Raw genomic sequence first — 19,405 nt, 5'->3', positions numbered from 1 at the left:
CCACTGAAGTTGGATTCCCCATCTGCGTCAGCTTAAGGAAAAATGCTGGCGGCACCTTAATCTTATTCGATGCCTGAGGCACACCAACTGGGGTGCTGATAGTCGTACATTGCTGCAGCTGTACCAAGCCCTCGTACAGTCCCGTATTGATTACGGGAGCGTGGTATATGGATTGGCAGCTCCCTCTACACTGAGTCTACTAGACTCTATCCACCACTGTGGAGTTCGCCTTACAATGGGTGCCTTCCTATCTAGCCCCGTGAACAGCCTACTTGTGGAAGCTGACGTTCCTCCACTGCGGCTCTGGCGACAGCTATTACTCGCAAAGTATACAGCACACACACATAGTTCGCCTCGCCATCCAAATAACCGTCTTCTTTTCCGCAAAGACAGCCTAGAAGTGGGCTTCTCTTCACCGTCCATATCCGGTCACTTCTTCATGAACTCGGTCCTTCCCGCTTACCACCTATCCTGCAGGCCTACTTCCATACACCTCCATGGTACATACCTCGGCCACTGCTATGGCTGGACCTATTACAAGGCCCCAAAGGCTCAGTTCCACCTGACGCCCTCCTTCGGCATTTTATCTCTCTTCTTGGCCAGATTGAGGTCTCAGAAATAATCTACACCGATGGATCACTAGTTGAAGGTCTTGTTGGCTACGCTTATGCTCACGTTGGCCATACTGAACAACTCTCCTATCTGGTCAGCTGCAGCATTTTCACTGCAGAATTGGTTGCCATCTATCCCACTCTTGATCACATCCGCTCCTGCTCTTGTGAGTCCTTCGTAATTTGTAGTGACTCCTTAAGCAGCGTACAAGCTCTCGACCAGTGCTTCCCTAAGCATCCTTTGGTACTGTTAATCCGGGAGTCACTTTATGCCCTATGCACTAGTGGACGCTCAGTGACCTTCATTTGGACCCTAGGTCATGTCATGATACCGGCCAACGACCCGCTGACCGCCTGACCAAACAGGCCACCATTCTGTGATACTGAATGGTACACTCTGAGTACACCAAATAAACTCCGTGCTATCAAGGAGACGACGAATGTGTGGCGGTCATCCATGCGAGCCACTCGCAGGGAATCTGTTGTCCTTTTCCAGCTCCACATTGGCCATATGTGGCCAACACATGGTTACCTTCCCCGTCGCCAGGACGCACCTCTGTGTCGCTGTGGCTCCCTTCTGACTGTCGTGCACATCTTGCTTGACTGCCAAATTTTAGCTGCTCTGCGGCGGACTTTTAGCCTTCCCAGCATCCTACCTTCGGTGTTGGGCGACAATGCCTCAACGGCAGATTTAGTTTTACGTTTCTTTCGTGAAGGGTTTTTTTATTGTACCATCTAAGAGTGGGCATTTTGCCTTCTCTTTGGGGCTTCCACCCTCCCTCCATTTTAACTCTCTGTCACACTTTCTTTACATTTGTTTGTCTTTGTCTTTGTCTTTTCCATTCTTGCGTTCATCTCGCCTTGTCCTTTTCAGGTGGACATTTTAATGTGTTGCAAAGTGGCAGGCTCATCCACTTTTATTCTTGTGATCAGCCAGCCCAGACGATCTGCTCTATGGTTTTAATACAATATTCTATTTTTCCTTATGGTGTATGTTTTTCCCGTTTTTTGTTTGTACCATTCGTTTTCTTTTTAGGTGTGGTTCCGCATTCATTTTCCCCCTTTTCCTTTCCCAAAGGTACTTTGGGAGTTGTTTTACCCTGAGCCTTGTTTGCGTCTGGAACAAAGGACTGATGACCCTGTAGTTTGGTCCCTGTATCCCTCAAACCAACCAACCAGCCTATGTACAAGTATCGTACATCAACCATGAAACTGCAAAGGGGGTCCGCTGGTAACTCGTACCTGTAAATTGAAAGTAACAAGGAAAAAATTGCACGAGAAAGTATTTTTATCTTTAATTCAAAGTAATATACACTGGTAAGCCAAAACATTATGACCACCGCCCACCACGACGTTGGATGCCACCTGGTGGCGTTTTGGGCACCTGACGCGGTAACAAAAGTATGCAAGCGGAACAGACACGGTAGGGGACCACCACAGCGAAGATATGGGCTGCAGATGGAGAAATCCATTGAGATAAAAGACTCTGAGAAAGGACACCTTACTATTACACAGAGACTATGAACGAGTATCTCGAAAACGGTGAAGCTGGTCAAATGTTCATGTGCTGCTGCCGTGAGCATCTATGGAAACTGGTAAAGGACAGTGAAACTACCAGTAGGCCCTAAATGGTTGGACTCTTCACAGAACGTGGGGTTTGGAGGCTTGTCTGCCCTGTAAAATAGGACATATCACATGACCCGTGGCATCTCTGCTGAAAGAGCACAATGCTGGTGCACGCACAGGTGTTTCGGAGCACATCGTTCATCGCACATTGTTGAACACGGAGCTCCGCAGCAGACCACCCTTACGTGTTCACATGATGACCCAATGACGTCATCAGTTATGATTGCAGTGGGCACGGGACCATCGGCATTCGATCGTCGATCAGTGGAAACTTCTCGGCTCTTAGCGTGAATCACACTTTTGCTACACTAGGTCTCTGGTCGTCTCCACAAACACCATCATCGAGGTGAACGGCGGCTCGAAACAAGCAGCGCACCATGGACGCAGGCTGGTATTATGGTATTATACTATGATAGACGTTTCCTGTACTTGCATGGGACCCGTGGCAGTAATCGAAGACACGTTGACAGCTGCGAACCACCTGATCCCTTTACGACTGACGTCTTCCCCGACGGCGATGTCATCTTTCAGCAGTATAGTTGTCCGTGTCTCGAAGCCAGAACCGTGCTACAGTGACTTGACGAGCGTTATAGTTGATGTCTCAGCATTATGTTGATGTCTCAGCAACCAAACGCGCCAGTTGTAAGTCCTACGAAACCTGTCTGGGTCGCTATCGGGCGCCATCACCGCATACGCAAATAAGCGGTGCGTTATTTACGCGAATTACATGACCTGCGCGCATATATCTAATGTCACTTACCTCGACAAACCTAGGAAGAAACTGTCGGATCCCTGATACGCAGGATCAGTGATGTATTTGTTCAATGACGAACAAACAAGCTATTAAGCAGGTGGTCCTAAGATTTTGGCTCATCAGTGTATAAGCTGTAGGTAATAAGGGGCAACAGAGCGGTAGACATAATATTCGCGCCTCTATAGACGTGGGTAAACGGAGAATCCCTTGATGTCCATTCCAGTTTGTCTCTCCATACACGTTTCGGATGAAACTTAGAACCAGGAGAACAATGTAACAGTTTGGAAGCAGCTTGCAAGAATAGCGCATAAGGCGTGTGAAGGCGCCTTTAGCTGAAGGCAACACGCGAGCTGGTACCAACGCATGTTAGCTCATATAATGTGCAAGGCAACTATTGTTATACATCACGATAGGTGTGTCTCGATTGCTGAATAGTAAAACGACACACCACCCATCCATGGGTCACGGGCTCAATCCCCGGTCAGTTCTACAATTTTTATGTCACTCATCAGTTCTTTCGTCCGCAACTCATAGTCTAGGGGTCAGCGTCGCTGACACTAGATCGCGGAGTCCCCAGTTCTATTCCCGGGCGCGTCCCGTATTTCCCTCGCTCGGGGACTGGGTGTTTACGCTGTCCAAATCATTTAAAAAATGGTTCAAATGGCTCTGAGCACTATGAGACTTAACATCAGAGGTCATTAGTCCCCTACAACTTAGAACTACTTAAACCTAACTAACCTAAGGACATCACACACATCCATGCCCGAGGCAGGATTCGAACCTGCGACCGTAGCGGTCGCGCGGTTCCAGACTGAAGCGCCTAGAACCGCTCGGCCACAACGGCCGGCAAATCATTTCATCCCACGTTCATCGATGCGCAGTTCGTCCAAGTAGCATCAAATAAAGAGACCTGCAGCAGGCGGCCTTATGACGCCAGACGGAGTTGCTGTCTCCCGCCCATATCAATTCTTTCATCACTTCTTTCACCTTTCGCAGTGTTTGTTACTGTGAAAAATGATGAGCTGCCACGTGTTTCGAAGTCCACGTTAAACTGTAGGTCTCCACACAACTGGCTTGGTAAGTCAGTTCTAAGATCGGGGGAAGGCAAGAGCATAGCCCTTCCAGGAGATAAATGCTTAGAAAAGCACTTTATGGTTCCAACCAAAACGTCGGGTTGACGACAGCTTAGTTTACTGCGATGATTATACAGGGTGAAGATTAATAAAACCGACAAACTGTAGGGACAGATTCCTAACTGGAAATGGAGGACAAAGGGTCCCATGAACATATGTATTGGAAATGGACAATGCATGTGCAATGACAAGAAATCGTCCCGGAACAGAGTACAGAGCTGCATCACATCCACGTCGCAATAGATGTTCAAAGTGACGTCCATGGGACTGCAGGTAATAGGGATGGTAGCGGTCGTGCCGGCCGCTGTGGCCGAGCGATTCTAGGAGCTTCAGTCTGGAACCGCGCGAACAATACGGTCGCAGGTTCTAATCCTGCCTCGGGCATGGATGTGTGTGATGTCCTTAGGTTAGTTAGGTTCAAGTAGTTCTAAGTTTTAGGGGACTGATGACCCCCCATAGTGCTCAGAGCCATTTGGTAGCGGTCGTCATGAAGGATCAACATAATCGTACTTCGGTTTACACCATGTTTAGGGGCCACTTGCCTTGAGCTTCTATTAGGGTTCATCTCAATATCCTGTAGAACCCGGTCCTCCAAATCTAGTGTACGCACACTCCACCGCTTCCCTACACATTCGTCAGTCTGAAAGAACCCATGAACGCATAAACGCCCAAAAATGGCTTGAAACGTTATGTGATGTAGTTGGTGGCTGTGAGGTTACTTGTTTTGATACAGCAGTGCTTTCTCTCGACCGTTTCCATCTGCTTTGCCGAACATCAATATCATCGCTACTTATTCTCGACGTGTATATCTGACCATTCTGCTGCTTACAGTGAGCTGTGTCAGTCACACACCATGCAACATCCAAGGAACACACGGAAAGTGATCAGAGGAACTGTGATTCATCAGCGACATCTAACGTAACAACGATGTATTTTCGGACACATCTTCATATGGTTCAAATGGCTCTGAGCACTATGGGACTTAACGTTTGAGGTCATCAGTCCCCTAGAACTTAGATCTACGTAAGCCTAACTAACCTAAGGACATCACACACATCCATGCCCTTGGCAGGATTCGAACCTGTGAGCGTAGCAGTCGCGCGGTTCCGAACTGAAGCTCCTAGAACCGCTCGGCCACCGCGGCCGGCGACACATCTTCATATGACTTTTTTTCGTCCATTTTCACTCAGGAATCCGTCTCTGCAATTTGTCTGTTTCATTAATGTTAACTCCGTGTAGCAAGAAGATATATCGTATATAGCGACAGGTAATCCGTCAGGGAACCAGTAGCACGTGCTACGGAGAACAAGAATATGAAAGAATGCACTGGTGAAACGCACATACTGTGGGCTGATACCCACATTCAGATTATAATTTGCATTTGTAAGAAAGTCAGTTTTTATAGATAGAATTAATGTTATTGTCTAATTAAGGTAATATTTATTCTCCTTCTGTCATTTATATGATTTTAGTTGCAGTTGTACAGATTGCTTTTGCTGTAGTGGCAAAAGATAGATGTGATAGCAAATGAATAAACAAACACTAGCTGTATGTATGCTGTACAATAATAACCGAAGCAATACGTACAGGCTACACTTTTTACTCTCGGCATGTCTTTCAGATCCTCGCCAAGTCCTTCTGCATACTTCTCAAGTACTTACAAAAACACTTGGTCCAAAACGTCGTTGTTTATATATTCCGCTTACATTATGTGATGTTACCAAACTGATCCAGTAAGACCTTTACCTAAATGAAACTACATTCCAGTTGTCTTACCAATACTGTTGCTTTTTACAGGATACAACAAGGAGTTAGATACAAGCTTTGAATAATCGTTTGGCATCGTGAATACCATGTCACAGCCTCACAGCCATGCATTAACCTATCTCGCTCGCACTATTAAGACCACTAGCTACTCATGGCAGGAATATATACGCGACAGTAACAACATGTTTCTGAATTCAACGAATTGGGAAAGTAAACTATCGATTAGGTGAGTATCGGGCAAGGATTGTATAACTCATATTGTACTCAACAACAATCGTTTGAAGTCACTACTTTATTTCGAAATTCATGGTACATAAAACAAAAATTGGATCTTAGGCAAGCGTGTATATTCATTTGCGATGTGCCCAAATCACCAGATATTGATAAAAGAACTGTGTAACGACAAAATCGTCTGTTTCGCATGACGGCTTTCAGTACATGGTGGAACGACCCGCAGCTCGAATGCACGGTTCATTCCGTAGATGCGTACCGTCTATGAGATCGTCAAGCCAGCCGTGATCCAAACACCACAGTCTTCAGTGGCGATTCTGCGCAAGTCCCTCAGAGTACGTGATAGTTGTAGATGCCCAAAAACAGAACGCTTCAATCGATCCGACACACGTCCGATTGGTTTCATGTCCGGGGAACAGACAGGGCACAACATTCTGGTAATTCTAGCGTGCTGAATCACTGTGTTGACGAAAATAGCACGATGGGTAGCTAAGTTATCATCCATCAATATGAAATCGCTACCAAAATGTTGGCGATAAGGTCCCACTATTGGTTGCAGACGCTCGTCCCTGTACCATACAGCTGAGAGACTGCCCACAACAAACGTAAGTGGGTTACGGTAGCCCACGTTATGCTATCCTAGAACATCACTCCACCATCGCCTTGTTCTACATGTGGACACAGTTCCAAAATGGCTCTGAGCACTGTGCGACTTAACTTCTGAGGTCATCAGTCGCCTAGAACTTAGAACTAATTAAACCTAGCTAACCTAGGGACATCACACACGTCCATGGCCGAGGCAGGATTCGAACCTGCGACCGTAGCGGTTGCTCGGCTCCAGACTGTAGCGCCTAGAACCGCACGGTCACTACAGCCGGCTGGGACACAGTGTTTGAGGCGATCGACATCATCGAGTTGTCTCCAAAAACGTTGTCTACGGTTATGAGGGTGCAAAGAAATCTGAATATCGTCAGTAAACACTACCTGGCACTAATCCCGGGGCGTGCGTTATACGTAGTTTCCTCCCCCCTATAACGTAGTCCATGATGTTGTGCTGTACGAACTGGTGCTCGCTATGGTTGTCGGAAATGGAGATTCGCACCGTGCTATCGTCTTCTAACAGTTTGATGCGATACATGACATCGTGTAGCATCTTCTAAACCCGAGTTCAGCTCTGGAGCACTGATCTCATGGTTCGTTAAGCTCATAAGTCGTAGATATCGATCATTCTGTGCGTCTGTCGAGAATTCATGTCTTATACTGTCCTCACCTCTGTCAAATGGAACCGCACAACATCAGTTTGACGCCAGAGCAACTTCGCTGGTCGACAAGCTTTCTACGAGTACCGAGATTATGGGGTCGCAATAACTGACCTTCTTGGCATGATGGATATTCACTCCACTGCTTCACAGATATTTCTAATGCGTTTATATTTGTGCTTCACTTTCAGCTGAAATGCTGCAATCCATTCGATTTCGGCGTTCCACTCTTAAGTAGTGCTCATGGTATCTGTATGTACGTTTACGAACAGCGTCAGAGATGACGTTCCAATCGGTACAGAAACAGTCACAATAGTAACACACCTGCAAGACATATGGAGTTGATGCCAAAGTTTTATTGATGTGTGTTTTGGGGAGTACCGAATCAGTACTTCGAGTCCCGTTGAGTACTCGTTATTTATTAGCGAAAACATACGACTAGGAAAAGCTGTAGTATTTAGAATCGAGGGAAGGGCGAAGGAGCAGGATGGAGTGAAGCGGCTGTCGCAAGTTTTCTTTCGGCGGCAGCCGCGTCTGCGGTTAACGGCGGCGCGAACAGATGACGCGCAGCTGGCGGGCCCTCGCTCTGCACAAATGGCTTGCATTCCTGCGCCCCCGACTTTACCCGGGGAATGGAGAACTTCGCTAAAAATAGCTCCAGCATCCATACTGCCACATTCTTGTCTTTATCCAGTGAGGATCACCGACATGTCACATAGGAGATTTTCTTCGTCATCTGTCCTCATAAGGTGAACAGGCCTAATATAGAGCCATGAATTGCCGTTTAAATCCCAATTGCTCCATTTACGAAACTGAAGGAAGGAAGATTAGGATTTAACATTCCGTCAACGGCGAGGTCATTAGCGACGGAGCTCAAGCTCGGACTGGAGAAGGATAGGGAAGCAAATGGGCCGTATTCTTTTCAAACTAACTATGCCGAAACTTGCCTCAAGTGATTTAGGGACGCCACGGAAATATAATCCCGAATGACCAAACAGGGATCTGAACAACTCTTCTCTCGATGCCTCGTTCACTAGCCAGTAGATGTGACAGAAGAATGAGATGTCACATTTACGAAACTTGCTGTAGAACGTTCCGAATGTTAAACTTTAGTTTCTCCCGGCCTACGGGAATGCAGCCCGCTGGCATCTTCAACACTCGCTGATATTTCGACAGATGAACATCCTGTCACCTTCAGAGCGCAAATTCAACGAAGGAGCGCCTTGCAATGAAATTTAACCCTTCGACAGGCGTGGTATCGAAGACACCATCCGTCTGCATTTCCTTAAGTTATTTGAGCGTTAGTAATGTGCAACACTGACTGTTACGTATCAGGAGGTCTATTTCCAGAGATTAAATGTAGCAAATGGTTCAAATGGCTCTGAGCACTATGGGACAAAACTGCTGTGGTCATCAGTCCCTTAGAACTACTTAAACCTAACTAACCTAAGGACATCACACACCTACATGCCCGAGGCAGGATTCGAACCTGCGACCGTAGCAGTCGCACGGTTCCGGACTGCGCGCCTAGAACCGCGAGACCACCGCGGCCGGCTAAATGTAGTATTGCACTGGCAACTGACCGATGTCAATCAGACCAAGTCTTAGGGCTCGCACGTAAGAAAGGTGCAATAGCCCTTCTCTTCTTTGTAGAAGCTAAGCGCAGAGGTGCTCCGTTCTCGATCTCATTTTGACGCACGTTTACTAGCGGAATTAGAGATAAAAGGGAAAAAGATTTTACACCTTACACTACGACAGAAGTGATGACACTTTGTGCAGGACCCGAGCATCATTTTGCAGGCAATACGCAAGCACGTACAGTGCAAGCTGTTACTGATTTGTTTGACTGATGGGGCTGCTAAGTGCTATACCACCTACTGCACTCCCCTGATTTGAGCCCACGTAAGTTCAACTCGATTTCTAAACTGAAGGAAACACTTCACGGCAATCGCTTCAGAAGTGCTACAAATTTGTCGGGCAATAGAGCGCGCCGCTCGAACTGTCAACACAACTGGCACTGCTAAGAGTATCCTACGACTTCTACATCGCTGGCAACGGACTATACACAATGCTGGTGACTACCTTGAAGGTCAGTAAAACTTTGAAACATGTATCTATTTTGTACGAGCTGCAAATAAATAGCCTATACTATTAAAAGTTCCAACCCACGTATCTACATAAAGTACTGAAACAAAAGAGGAAAGAATGACTCTAAATGGACGAAACATATTTGCAATATATTGTCGTGACTTTCAGATGGCCGACTAACGAAATAAATAAAGAAAATATAATTTATTTACGTTGTCTGCGTAACATTTTTATGATAGTATATGGAGCAAATGTTTATCTCTTTGATTGGGTGTATTCAGTACCAGTACGACAGAAAATGAAACAATAGTAGAGAAAAATAAAGCACAGGGAGCCAACCAGTTTGCGTCAGAATCTGCAGTGGTCATAGCAGCAGCTGTTCGCTAGTAAATTAAAGTGAAGCCGCAAATCTTCTTCTGGTCGGTATGAAGTTGTAGGATCACCGACCGACAGTTATCAGCCTTTCTAAATACAGGATTACTTATTCTGTTCGCTTTTGACTACGTTACTTACACGGAAGCAGGAAGAAATTCCTTTAGGCGGCGGAGGAGGAAGTGAAGCCATAGTTGGCAAACAGTAGTCAGAACTTTAGAAAGACTTCCTCATACAGGTAGCGTTTTTAATGGCCATCTCCACATTTTACTGGCACGGTAGGCTTTTTGACTATTGTAGAAAAAAAACTCTTTGTTGACACAAAGCCAGCACACATTCATAAAATATCCTTCTCGTGAAACACTACTGGCTCTTTGTTCGCGCCGAAGTAATGAGTATTATCGACAGGGGATCTAAAATTAATTCCGTAGTTGTAGATTTTGACACCATTTCTCACAAGCGCCTTACAATAAAATTGCGAGTCCATGAAGTATCTTTACAGGTGTGAATTCGTGATTTCCCCTCATAAGGGTCACAATTCGTGGTACCTGGAGGCATACCATCTCTTGAAACCGAAGGGATAGAGCTTTACTAGGGAATAGTTATTGGCTCTTTACTGTTCTTAATCTACAGAAACGTTTTTGAAGACCATCTGAGCAGCCTTCTTGCATGGAACCTCTTGAGTGCGAGGTGGCAAAAGGCCATTGATGTTTATAGCACTCGACGCCCCACATATTATCTACCATGCAACCATAAAATTGGCTGTTATTGGCAACAGGGGGCGGGACTGAAGGTATCTAATGGTGAGCACAACATGAGGCTATGGAGTGTAGTTGAACCGCTTTGTCGATGAGTAACTCACAACAGAGTAACAGTGCTAGTGGTGTTGATACAGAGCAGAGCAATAGCAACGACATACAAAGCAAACATTGCATTATGTCTACAACGACAGTTGCCGAAGTTGACATTTCGTCAGAAAGGAACAGAAGGGATTTCACAGAGTTAGAAAGGAGTGGCAGATGAAATATTAGCGTTTCTGACAGATGAGTCAGTGTAATGTATGGTGTTGTGTACAACGCTCGACAGGGCGAACAAAGTACATGAGTGTAATGATGACAATATGTGCTTAACAAGTGAAGGTAATATTGAAACAGATGTCGAGCCACGTAGTTCATCATTCTTGTCGGACAGGGAGCCACAAATCTCGTCTCCAGTGAAACGTAGTAAAGGGTAAAGGACAATCGTTGCCTAAGAAGCGACTACTAAACATAATTACGTACACGGAAGAACATTCGCAGCTTAGTAAAAAACGATTATGAACAGCATATATATTTGCTATGGATATTCAATGGCGAACAAGGTGCTCTTGCTACAAAAACTGATTTTCGCGGGTTTCAAAAATGCTCGATATAATTTACAGGATGTGTGTGCATGATGGTGACCTACTACGTTATGCACTCAGATTGCACGCGACATTAAAAGCACTCCCTCTTCAGGCCACAAGTGGCCCAATGAGACCATCCGACCGCCGTGTCCTCCTCAGCTGAGGACGCTGATAGGAGGGGCGCGTGGTCAGCACACCGCTCTTCCGGTCGTTATGATGGTTTTCTTTGACCGGAGCCGCTACTATTCGGTCGAGTAGCTCCTCAATTGGCACCACGAGGCTGAGTGCACCCCTTAAAACTGGCAACAGCCTATGGCGACCCGGATGGTCACCCATGTAAATGCAGGTCACGCCCGACAGCGCTTATCTTCGGTGATCTGACGGGAACCGGTGTATCCACAGCGGCAAGGCACTTGCCGCACGTGAGATAGATTACAGTGTTTTCAAGGAAAGCAATGACTTCAAAAAGTGATGCTGCATTGGAAGACCTAAGATGACTAAAATTCAGACAAAGTGTAAACTTGAATATATACAGAAAACTGTGGAATCAGCCCGAAAATTAGTAGATGAGATGAACAAACTTATCCCATCTTTCAGCACGGAATTTGTTTTCAATTACGACCAACCAGGATTTGAAATGCATATGAAAGTAACTCTGGAAATTAGAAATACTAAGAAAGTTGTACCAAGATAAACTAACATCAATGCCTTAACGAATTCGTATACAATTATGCCGACAGTTAATCTGGATTGTAAATTGACAGGAAAGCTATTTATTGTGCTGCGAGAAATTGAAGGTGATCTTGCCCCTTACGATTCGATCTCGTGTGCGTGATCTTGAAAGAGCAGTAGGGAACATTCATGGCACAGCATATAAGGGTGGCAAAATGGGCGTAAGAGAAGTAGAACTATGGTACAGTCACCGCTTTTGGCAAATAGCTGGTGAAAACGCCACGCTTTTGCTTGATTTCTGGTTTGCATATAAATATCATACGCCTTTAGAGCAAACTACCCTCCTAAAAAGTACATGACGTTGCAGTTCATACTACTTGGAACCATTGGACAAATTACTCCTATGGATGTTTGTTTTTTCCGTGCTTATAAACCATATTATCGCACTACATGCAGTTACGCCTTAAAGGACAACCAGTTTCACGATAAGCTGCACGACAGACTGTTTCGCTTTCGGTCCATGCCATTACATTCCATCAGTTCTCATCACGCCGTTAAACCAATATGATTCTCTATGCATTCTTTAAGAGTTAGATACCTAGCTGAACGTCCTGCAGGGTTGATAATTCCCAAGAAGTTCGCTTTCGATCTTATGCGAACTTTTGTTATCACTGTGGCGCCCCATTTTTCATTCAGTGTTGATGGTTTAAGTTAATAATTTGCTTTGAACATTTCTTGACTGTCGACGATGATCATTTTGTGAAGTGTAATACATACATCTCGTAGAACGCTGATCTCCTTACTTCGCGGTCATTCATTTTCTTTCGCCGTACTGACACACATAGTGAATCATGAGCAGTTTATATTTTTCTTGCCCTAATTGTTAACACAGCACTTTCAAATGAGCCTTACTAAAGATTGAACCTACATCCTCGCACTCAAGGGGCTCCTTGTTAGATTGTCTGCAGGTGATGCTGTCGTTTATATGGCTCTGAGCACTATGGGAACTGTCGTTTATAGTTTATTTATTAAAGTCAGCATGAGATTGCTGTGAAAAGTGGAAATTAGCTTTACACAACAAAAAGTGTGATGTCCTCTACACGAGTACTGAAAAAAATTTATTGTGCTTCAGGTACACAATAAATTACACAAATGTAACAGTTGTCGGTTCAACTACGTACTTAGGGAACATAATTACGGTTAACTTAAATGTGAACTATTAAACAGAAAATGTTCTGGGGAAGGCTAACCTGAAACCGCGTTTTATTTACAGAACACAAAAAAGATGTAATCAATTTACTAAAGAGACTACATACACTACGCTTGTCCATCGTTTTCTGGAGAACTGTAGCTTGGTGTGTAATCACTGACAGGTAGAACTGACGGAGGACATCGAAAAAGTTCGAAGTAGGGGAGATAGTTTTGTGTTATGGCTAAACAGGTTACACGATGGCGTGCTGAAAAGTAATGCCTCGTAATTCTTTTATTCTTTTCTCAGTTGCATTTGCGATGCTACATGTCATGCCTACTACTTGGTCAACTTTCCCGCTGCACTGGCGTAAGTTACAACCGTCGGACGCTAGAGAGGTCCGCACTGTAGCGTGTAACGAGGAGACGTGTAACGGAAAATAGTGTCCGTCCGCGAGAGACACTCAGAAAACTGAAAGCACGAATTCGTCCATACATGGAGTATCCTCTCCTTCAGCATGACAGTGACAGACCACACACGACCGCGCGACATAAGCAAAAATCCGACATTTTGGGTTCACTGTCATCGATCATTCTCCTCCACACAGTCCCGACTTGGCCTCATCCAATTTTCATCTCTTCCCAACACTTGAAGAATCCTTCGAGGACATCAGTTTGATAATGATGAAGCGATGCAAGTAGAGGTGATTTGTGGTCCCGTCAACAAAGTCAAACATTCTACAGTGACATTATCAACAAACTCGTCTCTTGTTGGGAAAAGTGTGCTCGTCGCCAGGGTGACTATTGAGAAATACGTATGTAGACACGAAGAATAAAGATGTAGAATGTTACCAATGTTTGTATTATTTAAAAACCCTCAAGAGTTTCCGCATAAAAATTCGGAAGCGTTACTTTTCAGCACGTCCTCGTAGACAGCTTCGTCCTTTAAAAAAAGCGGAATACACCTATACATACAAGAGTGTGAAGTGCCTGGTACACAGGTGCAACTCACTTAAGGGCAGCCTCCAGAGAGGGCGCTTGTGCAGTTCATATTTCATGCTTCTGCCACACATTACTCAGATAGTTCCCATGAGCGGACACCCATCCGCCAAACTGAAATATAAGTAGACAGACGACTCCTCTCGGACAATACCAACACAGTAACACACTAAATTAGTAGTATCTCAAGATAGCATGAGAATACTATGGTCAGCACCAGGAAGAGCCAAAATAGACACTCTACACGTGATTGTAGTTATTCTTCACGGCATACAGGACTAAACCAGAGTTAAAGACAGAACAGTGCAAGTAAATACTGAATTATGGTTATTCACTACCTTATCACTACAATAAAGTAATATAAAATTTGTATTAACAAAGATTGTAAATTGTTGCTAATACAACAAAGAGTGTCATGGATATTATAAGCGCGATGCAATCGTTAAAACAAAGACTTTTTCGTTGCAGCTGATATTTTCTCTAAATTTAAATCACCAACTCTCTCTTCCCAATGACAATGTTTTGTTGACTCCCACCAACACAGTGAGAAATGATGATAATTGTAAAGTAAGAGCAATCAGAGCTCGCATGGAAAGATTTGTGTGTTCATTTTTCGTACGTGCTGTTCGACAGTGGAACTGTCACGAAATAGTGTGAAAGTGGCTCTGTGAACCCGCAGCCAAACTCCTAAGGTTGAACTGCGGAGGAAACATGTAGATGCAGATTTAGATGAAGTGATTTTTAGCATTTGTTTTCAATAGAGTTGTGTTACTGTATTGCATTTACACAGGAGTCATAAAGGTTCAACTGTCCTGTCGTGTTTGCTTTAGCACTGGTATACCATGTATCTGACTCTTAAGGAAAACAAAACATTGGTGTGCACCATGTTAGATTATAGAGCGAGGCGTCCACTTTCTCGTCCTCGGTAGAACGCCCGTTACGCAGATCTCAATGTTCCCCAAGTTTACTGTGATACAAACATCAGCACGACTGGAGTGAACCATAAAATGAGCAGTGGTATTAAAGGATAACGAGCAGTATTTATGTACACAACGAAAGCAGGGAAGTGCTTCATTGTGAGACCAGTTCTGAGATATTATACACTCCACTAGCTATCTTGTTTACATTTCGGCATTCCTTTAGCGCCACACTAGACGTGAGATGAAACTTTGATTGGAATACGTGGAAATGAAATTGCGCCTCGCCTACTAAAACAAACAAAAAAAAAAATATGAAAAAATCACCAGTATGACTGATTACAGTAGAGCACATAACTGTTTTTATCGATTTATCGTTTCCAATGGATTAGCAATAAGAAAATAGCAACTATTACTTATCAAAGGACTTGATTTTCGTCGTTATAACTCTAAGATTGCTTTTACGGAGGTACATAAGAAACCATTAACACATTTGTACTGAGTGACTGATTTAGAATAATGATGAGAACTTTAAAATCATCATATATATGACCAGATGGCTAAATCATAATCACAAAAATGGTAACATTTCCCGGACTTCTTATACCAATTGTGATTAACTGTATTTAGCCAAATTAATGGTTAAATATCAGGATGCAGCCAGCCTCGTGATGCCAGCTGAGGAGTTACCTGTTTCAGAGGTAGCAGTTACAAGGTCTAAATCACGAGAACGGCTGGGAGTGCGGTGTGCTTAGCCGATGTCCCTCCATACCGCATACAATAATGAGTATCTGAGGATGACATGGCTGTCGGTCGATAATCACGTGATCCTGCGAGCCTGATCATGGGGTTATCTTTTCTTCCTTTTAAGGGTTAAATAATCACTTAGTGAAGTAGAAGCAGCTCATGAGAGCATCATGAAACCTATTCGTCAACACATGATGGATTTCAGATCTGCAGCATCGCAGATTAATTCCTCTCACACACAGGCAATAAAAGAAGGGGAAAAATAAGATTAGGATTTAATGTCTCATTGACGATGTGGTTATTAGCAAATAATTCCGCTGTGAATTTTTCAATAGAATCATCCTGGCCCTTGTTTTATACGAATTAGGGAAATCTTAACAAACTTAAATCTGGATGACCAAATAGGGTATTTGAACCGCTTTTCGATGGAATGCAAGTTTGGATCCTTACTAGTGTGACGAGGACACACAGTACCAATTATAGTTTTGTGGTGCTTCACATCTTTCGGAAACGTAATATTGGCTTTCTCTCAGCACTAATGTGTTGAATTTGTTATGAGATGTGAAGATGTGGATTTAATTGCCATTAATTTTTCGAGATAAAGTTATGAAAACATAAAAGTTTATAATAACACTTTTCAATAGCTTTCGGCTGAAATTGCAACAAATTGTCCCATACATCACCACTGCTACATAAAACTGAAACAAATTGCCACACACACTACCGACTAAATAAGTTAAGACTTGTTCCAGTTCCAGCAAGTTGATACTTGTTCCAGCGAGTTGATACCTGTTCTGACAAGCAAAAGTGATTAATGATCAGTGACAATGTGATTAATGATCAGTGACAATGATCATTGACAGTAAATCAAGACATTTTTAGTCATGTGTGCAGGTCAGCACCATACCAGTGACATCACAAGCTACATCTCCTTTAGTATGACATCATCATGAAGTCATATTTGGATCACTGACCTTGATTACTTGACATCACAATCCACGATAGCAGATTTCATGACATGCCGGTGGCATTACAATGGTCATGAGAATGAAAAAACTGATCACGGTGCAATATTATACCAGCCATTAAAACGAATGCAACGAAGACATTAAGGATTCCATCAACTTCAGTTGTGATATAATGGAGTCAAGTTTAGTGTCTTATGTGTGAAGTCATTATTACTTCGTAAATAGGGTGTGGGTTGTGATGTCAAGAATATGATATAGACCTACACACATGAAGTCACGAATCTGACTAAACATTTTGCTTGTTGGAGTAAGTCTTCATTTGCTGGCATCTATAAGTATTAACACGCTGACTGATCACTTTTGTTTTCTGGAAGAAGTCGCAACTTGCTGAAGAAAGTCTCAACTTGATTAGCTGGTTATGTGTGGGGCAAAGTGTTAGAATTTTGTGTGTCAGTGATGATGTATGAGGCAATTTGTTGTAATTATGAGTAACATTGCTGATGTATGGAGCAGTTTGTTGCAACTTTGTTAGATACTTGAGATAACAGGGTATTTTAGATCTAGCAGCTGACACATATTGTCAGATTATGACATATACACTCTCAGCTTCTGGTATCGGGATATTACTTTTTATGTAGTAACTGACACTCACTGTTACATTATTTTTCCTAATTTCTAAATAAAACAATGCACTTGGGGTAATAGTGATCCCCATGTGAACTGACCATTACGGCCTCAATTGCATTCGAGGTAATGGTAGTCCCTTTATGTCAGCTGACAAACATTTCCCAACAATATACGGAATAGTGGCAGTCACACTGTGAAAGGACTCTCATTGCCCCACCCTGTAAACAGATTATCATTACCCCACACTATAAGCTGACCATCATTGTTCAAACCTGCAATATGACCATCATTGCCTACTCTGTGAACTTACCATTGTTACTCCAGCTGTTCACTATCAGTCATTGCTCCACGCAGTTAGCTAACCATCATTGCCCTACCCTGTAAAGTGACCATCATTACCCTTCTCAGTAAATAATGTTGTTCTTTTGTTTGCGGCCGGCCGGAGTGGCCGTGCGGTTCTAGGAGCTACAGTCTTGAGCGACCGCTACGGTTGCAGGTTCGAATCCTGCCTCGGGCATGGATGTGTGTGATGTCCTTAGGTTAGTTAGGTGTAATTAGTTCTAAGTTCTAGGCGACTGATGACCTCAGAAATTAAGTCGCATAGTGCTCAGAGCCATTTGAACCATTTTTTGCGTAAATGTATACATATAAATCAATAAATGACTTTAGCAACAAATCTTGTTTTCATTTGCTTCCCAACTCCGCACTGGAAAGACAACAGACCGGGCTAAATACAGGATCTATAACCCACGTTTGTTTTCTTAACATAACGATGCATTTCTTACGATTTTGTTGTAAAATGACGAATATATATGAGGAAAAGTGTTATGTAGTCTTCAGTTTGTATAGCAGAACGTGACAACGTTTTGTACTGCAACATACCCTGAAGTGACAAAAGTCATGGGATAGCGGTATGTACATATACAGATGACGGTAGTATCGCTTACACAAGATATGAATGGGCAGTGCATTAGTGGAGCTGTCATATGTACGCAGATGATTCGTGTGAAAAGGTTTCCGACGCGATTATGCCTTCACGACGGGAATTAACAGACATTGAACACAGAGTGGTAGTTGGAGCTAGACGCTTGGGGAATTACATTTCGGAAATCGATAGCGAATTCAATAGTGTGCTGAGAATAGTACATGTTGGGCATTGCCTCTCATCACAGGCATTGCTGAGGCCAATGCCCTTCACTTAAAGACTGAGAGCAGCGGTATTTGTGTAGAGTTGTGAGTGTTAACAGACAAGCAACACTGTACGAAATAGCAGGAGAAATCAATGTGGGATATACGACGAACGTGTTCGTTATGACAGTGTGGCGTTAATGGGCTATGACAGCAGACAACTGATGCAAGTGTCTATGGTAACAGCATGACATCCCTGCAACGCCTCTCCTGGGCTCGTAACCCTATCGGTTGACCCTAGACTACTGGAAAACTCTGGCCTAGTCAGATGAGTCCTGATTTCAGTTGGTAAGAGCTGATGGTAGGTTTCGAGTGTGGCGCAGACTAAATTGATAACAAGTCAATGTGCAATCTAGTGGTAAGTGCATAGTGGTGTAGGCTGTGTTTTCGAGGAATGGACACGGTCATTGACAGGATATAGTTATGTTCGGCTATTTGGAGACGGTTTGCAGCCATTCATGGACTTCATGTTCCCAAACAATGATGGAGTTTTTATGGATGACAATGCGCCATGTCACCAGACAGTTTGAGTGAATGATTTGGGGACGCTTCAAACATTTATGGAACATGATCGAGAGGTCAGTTCGAGTACAAAATCCTACACCGGCAACACTTCACAAATATGGTCTGCAATAAAGGCAGCTTGGCTCAATATTTCTGCAGTGGACTTCCAATGACTTGTTAAGTCGATGCCACGTCAAATTGCTGCACTCCACCGGACAGAAGGAGGTCCGACACGATATTCGCAGGTATCCCATGACTTTTGTCACCCCAGTGTACAGTTATTACTCTCCATGGGAGTCACTTAAATGTTTCGCTGATTTTGAAAGTGGACAGCTGCAAGCATAACGACCCTTGTTTCTTACCCATACAA

Source organism: Schistocerca gregaria, chromosome X, assembly GCF_023897955.1.
Source record: "Schistocerca gregaria isolate iqSchGreg1 chromosome X, iqSchGreg1.2, whole genome shotgun sequence".
NCBI lineage: Eukaryota > Metazoa > Arthropoda > Insecta > Orthoptera > Acrididae > Schistocerca > Schistocerca gregaria.
The sequence above is the reverse complement of the archived record's forward strand: the minus strand, read 5'-3'. Positions refer to the sequence as shown.